The sequence below is a fragment of the Talpa occidentalis genome, unplaced genomic scaffold, assembly GCF_014898055.3.
Source record: "Talpa occidentalis isolate TD23 unplaced genomic scaffold, MPIMG_talOcc4v2.1 talOcc4.2, whole genome shotgun sequence".
NCBI classification, from domain to species: Eukaryota; Metazoa; Chordata; class Mammalia; order Eulipotyphla; family Talpidae; genus Talpa; species Talpa occidentalis.
The window spans coordinates 102,905,941-102,911,940 of record NW_023602073.1 but is presented as its reverse complement, the minus strand read 5'-3'; positions in this window follow the sequence as shown (position 1 = coordinate 102,911,940).

Here is a 6,000-nt window from a genome sequence, read left to right as displayed (position 1 = left end):
CATTAATAGTTATAATCAGAAATGTTTGTGAAGATAAAAGCTTAAAAAATATGTTATTCCTAGAATCTGTTATCCTTTACCATTTGTCAGCAGTATGTCTCACCATATATATCTACAAGAGGAGGCTATTGGTGCACTATTCTGCTTCTGATTTCCCAGCACTACTTATGTTTGTCAAAATCAAGGGTCTTATTTCCTACTCTGGGTGCATCAGTTTTCCCAGGGCCTGGAGTCTTAGCAGAGCAGGATTCCTGGAGCCTCAAACATTAAAGGTGAAATTTTAAGCCTAGCAGTACATTTATAATTGTTTGAAGACCAACTCTCTGGTGTGGGGGATAAACCCCTGTTTATACTGCTTTGTAAATACTCCCACTGGCTGATTTCAAGCTCTCAACATGAAGTGACTCAAAGCTGAATTGGGATAAGATGCATATATTTTGCTCAGTGAGTTGATAAGAACTAATTCCAGCTCCCCACTGCCAGAAGAAGTTACTAAAGATTTCTGGGAAATAGTCATAATAAACTATAGCTAGTTTTCCTTCAAAGGTGATACTAGTTAAGTCAAATCTATGAAATTATTCCTTCCACTGAATACATTAAAAGAATTAAATTTTCCTAAACTGATATCCAGAAATCATTAGTAGGAAAATTATGAGGTGGGAAAATTTTGAAAAAACCTATCAGGAGTTAATTATTTTTGCTGATGGAAATCTGACACTGGTCATATAAAATTTTAGAGCATTTTATTTGTGGGATTATAATTTTTAAAAAATCTCCCTATATTTTCAGGAACTGTGAAAATTATATCTCCAGATATATTGTGACATTTCCTTTCTGCATGTTGGTGCAATTTTATATTATGAAATTGCCATGTAGATTAATTACACCTATTTTCCAAACATAAATGACCATAGCTCATTTATGTACCAATCACATAACAAACTCTGAACTGCATAAAACATTCTATCACTAATGTATATGCAGGCACATTAATAAGATATTTACACATCATTATAACAGATTCTTGGCTTGGGAACTTCAGAGTGTTAATTTTTGATATCTTTCTGCTTCAGGTACCAGATTTTTGGTCCAGATTTGAGAGCACTTATGCATTCACATTTATCAGGCTACAGTGAATACCAACCTCAAAAATTTCAGTGGCTTTCAATAATGTTTCTCAGTTGTATGACCTGTTGGCTGCTCTGGGTTGATTGCTGTCGCTGCTCTCCAGCATGTGGGTCAAGTTCAGGTCTCCATCCAAGACCAGGCTGAAAGAGAAGGCTGGATGTCCCCTTGTATGGCAGAGGGCAATGATACAAGAGAACTAGCATCAACATGGACTGCATCTAGACTGTGTAAGTGCATTTATGCTTATCAAGTCTGTTCACACTCTGCTAGACCAAACAATTAATGTGGGCAAGCCAGTCACTGACAAGAAGACTGTTCTTCCTACAGGGAATCACTATAAGTCACAGCCAAAGGGGTTGGGAGCAAATAATTCTGAACAAAAATACCCCAGGTGTCTCAATGTACCACAAATGTTTGAATTCACTATGAGTAGTCAAAGTATGTTAAAAATAAAAACAAAAGATGGTTTTTAAAAGTATGTAAAAATAACACTAAAGGAAATTAACATCTCATTTTTTAAAAAAGTATTACTGATTATGTAGGTTTAAGCTCAAAATTTTTAGGTGGACTCTCACTCCTGTATTTCATTTTGTGGAAAACAAATAGATTTCCCCAAATATTACTATCACCTCATTCTATAGGAAATATGATAAATACTTCTATTTCTAGAAATGTTCCTAGATCACTGATGGTGCAGTAATAGAAACAATAGAGAGTAACAGGAGTCATATGGAATCTTCAGTCTGTACTGTGCTGCTCTTTGGTTGTTAATAGGCTTTTCTGAGTCTCAATTTTCTAAACTGTGAAATAAAGTTGTTCCATTTTATTAGGAAGCCCAGAGGTCATCCGTACTATAAAGCTTTCATTATAATGCTTTTTTATTGTCTAGTGCTTTTTTATTAACGACAATAAAACTTTTTTTCACATTAACACATTTAATTTTTACAATTTTTGAGGTAGTATTTTATTTTTTTAAATTAATTTTTTTAGTTTTTTACATCATTGTTCTTTTTTATTTTATTTTTTAAAGATTTTTATTTATTTATTATTTATACAAGCACTGGGTACAGTCAGAAGCGCGGGAGGGTGAGAGAATTCACCAGAGCCAGAGCAGGGAGCAGAGCAGGCAGACTGACAAAGTACACTGCTGAGGGGAGCAGCGGGCGGCAGGACAGGTCTGCACGCCATGTGGGACCCTCCTCCGGTGGCCAGGGAGCAGCCAGGGATCGAACCGGCGCTGCAGAGGCTGCGGGCAGCTTCGCAACCCAGCGCTCAACCGCTACGCCACCATGGAGGCTCTCATTGTTCATTTTTAAACAATATTTGCTTCCCTCCACTCCCTCAGGTGTAGTCCCCATTGTTTCCTTCACCAATGCACCCGTGCACCATCACCTCAACCCCCTGTGCTCCTCCCTCCCTCCCTCTGATCCCTCTTCCTCCTCCTCCCCTGCAGGATGTCTCCGATTTAGAATTGGATGACAATGAAACTTTATTATAGTTTATATAGAGAGAGAATATGTGTATATATATATATATATATATATATATAGTTTAACTCATTGTTTTTCTTAGAATTATGGCAGAGCAATGCAATTTTAATTTTCTTTTATTCATATCTCACCCTATTTAAAAGTGGATTTGAGATAAAGTAATAGGATACAATACTCCTTGTTATTAATATTAATAATCAAACGAATATTCTTCTCTTACTCTGATATTTTCTGGTTTAAACATCATTAAATGTAAGAATCATCATTGAGGAGCTTGTTTAAAGTGTAAATTCCCAGGTGCCAAAATTCCTGTAGGGTCTGAGAGTAGATACAAGCACCCCAGCTGCCCAAACTAGTCTACATAGTACAAACCCTGTAAATTATTATGGTAGTAATAAAATGAAACCCCACATACTATGAGACTATATACTTAGTATAATAATTTAAAATAAGTTGTTATTACCATGTTTCCCAGTTATGCATTCTTTATTTGGTGTTTGCATTTTGTCTTCCTGAATTTAAAATGTTTGTTACCACATTTAGTGTGTTGGACCTCTGTAGATGATGGGATTATATTCATTTATAAATCTTAGAATTTGAGGAAATCAAAATGTCTTAATATTCCTTTGAAGTGAAAGTGCTTGGATTAGTACTGTGATCTGTATGCATTTTCTAAATGCATGTTCTAAAGTCCTCTCAGAATGTTACAAAATTAAAATTACTTTTAGATTATTATACCCAGTCTTCCTGCTTCTTTCCTTGTTTCCTTACAATCTACCCTCCATAGTGATAGTACTCCTTTTAAAATATACTCAGAGCATATAATTTCTCTGCTTAAGTCCCTCTGCTATGTAAACCAAACACTTATACTGGCTACCTGCAGAATCTATTTTCCCAGCTTTTCTCTTACCCTTTAAAAGTGGCTCCTTGGGCCTCCCCGGTGGCGCAGCGATTAGCACTGGGTTGTGAAGCTGCCCGCGGCCTCTGCAGCGCCGGTAAGACACCTGGCGCCTATGATGCGCAGACCTCTCCTGCCGTGCCCGCTGCTCCCCTCAGCAGTGTTTTTCATCAGTCTGCCTGTTCTGTTCTCTGCTCTGGCTCTGGTGAATTCTCTTACCCTCCCGTGCTTCTGACTGTACCCAGTGCTTGAATAAATAAATAAATAAATCTTTCAAAAAAAATACTCATTCTTATTATAAATAAATAAATAAATAAAATAAAATTGGCTCCTTGCTGAAATAATCTTCCTCATGTATCTTCCCCATGCCAGTTCTCATTTCCCTCAGTTCAAATACTACCTTCCACAGAGAAGCCTTTATTGACAATCCAAACTAAAATAGCACCCTTCCACCAATCAATCATTAGCCTTTGTAACTTGCCGTTTCTTTGTTTATAGCATTTAGGATTATTTGAAGATTTATGTGTTGACTTATATCCACCCCTTTAAAATGTAAGCTCCAGAAGCACTCTCTGGCTTTTTGTTCACTACTGTCTCTAAGACTTAGAATAATAGCTGGCAAATAGTAGGTCCTCAGTAAATATTGTTAAACAAGTTTTGAAGATTATCTACGGCTTTACCTGTCTCCAGTATAAGATGAGACTACCTAGATCCAAGTTGTCAAAGTAAGCAATATTTCAAAGGCAATCTTATTTTCTCTCATATTCCCATATATTTTGAAAGGCATTTTAATTTATTTCTTCAGCTTTATCATCCCTTTGCAGATTTTCTTCTTCCCATCTTTTTCTAGTCTATTTTAAAATTATGTGATGTTTTATTTTGAATTATGGTAATTTAAAGTTGATATTTCATTTCAACAAGTTTTAATTTCTTTTTTTTTAAAGATTTATTTATTTATACAAGAACTGGGGTACAGTCAGAGGTGCGGGAGGGTGAGCGAATTCACCAGAGACAGAGCAGGGAGCAGAATAGTCAGACTGACCGAAGACACTGCTGAGGGGAGCAGTGGGCGCGACAGGAGAGGTCTGCTGCACCATATGGGTAGCTCCCTGGACGGGAATTGAAGTAGTGCTGCAGTGGCTGTGGTTAGCTTCATAGGTTGTGTCTTAACCCCTTGCACCACCAGGGAGCCCCCTAGATTTACATTCTTATAAAACTGAGCACTTAAACTTTCATGTGATACATACATGTGATAGGTAGATGAATGAGATGCAGGATTTCCTATGAAAATGAGAACTCTTGACAAAAAAACAAACAATAAACAAAAGGATAACTTACCCCTACATCTCCTGATATATGTCCTCTAAAATCAACTTAGATACTGGTAGAGGTTTTTATGCCCTGAGAAATATTCCTTACCGGAATGGAAGTGAAGAGAAAGAAAATACTATTGGAATGTTTGTGACATTTTTAATAAGATTAAAACACATTATAACAGCCCACTGATTTGCACATTTCCCCTTCTCTGGCCTAGACTCCCCTGCTTGGGGCTTACTGCCTGGTCTATTACCTAGAAATGTCCTGTGTGCCAGGACACTGTCAGGTATAAAGGTTTGGGTCACTTCATCAGGTGAAAAACTAAACCATCAGGTGTATTTGCTAAGGCAAAGGGAATATAGTAGTGGAAGAAGGCAGTCCATGGACCAGTTACAGAAAGAAGGAATTGTCTTGTATACTTCCTCTGTATTTTATTATAATATATGTATATGTGTGTTTGTATAGCAAATATCTTTTTCTTGCTTTTTATATTTTTTATCATGGAGTATAAAAATGTACTAAATTTATACTATACTATTATCAGCTTTACATCATAGTATTTAAGTTATGGAAGGAATAAAGAAAAGTAAATATGATCTAAGAATTTTGCATCTGCTCCTGAGGAAAGAGTTTGTCCATTTTTGTTTGTATGCAGAATATTTGTATAATCTTAGGAGGAACTACATAACCTACTATTGACTTTATTTGGCACGTAAGTATCTGCACATATCAGATGTGTGTAGATGTTGACAAGGGATGCCCTTGTGATGGCTGGTTTTATGTGTAACTTGATGCCCAGGTATTTGGTCAAACATTATTCTGGGTGTTTCTGTAAGGATATTTTAAATTTAAATAGTGGACTTCCTTTGAAATGGTGAATTTAAAATAGTGGACTTCTGCAGGACCTTGTGTAACTTTTGGTGCTTCCCTGCTCTGGCTGGAGAGTGCAGGCCCCTCAGGCATATCTTTTGTAGCCTTCTCTGCAGGGCACTCCTGGGCCCCTTCCCCTGTGTGACCTCTTGGCAGGCTCCTGGCATACACAGCCAGAAATTGCAAGTAACCACACTGAACACAACCTGCAGAGCAAGGCTGGCCAAGACTTTTTTTTTTACTTATTTATTTTTTTTTTTAATTTTCTTTTTATTTATATATTTTTTACATCATTGT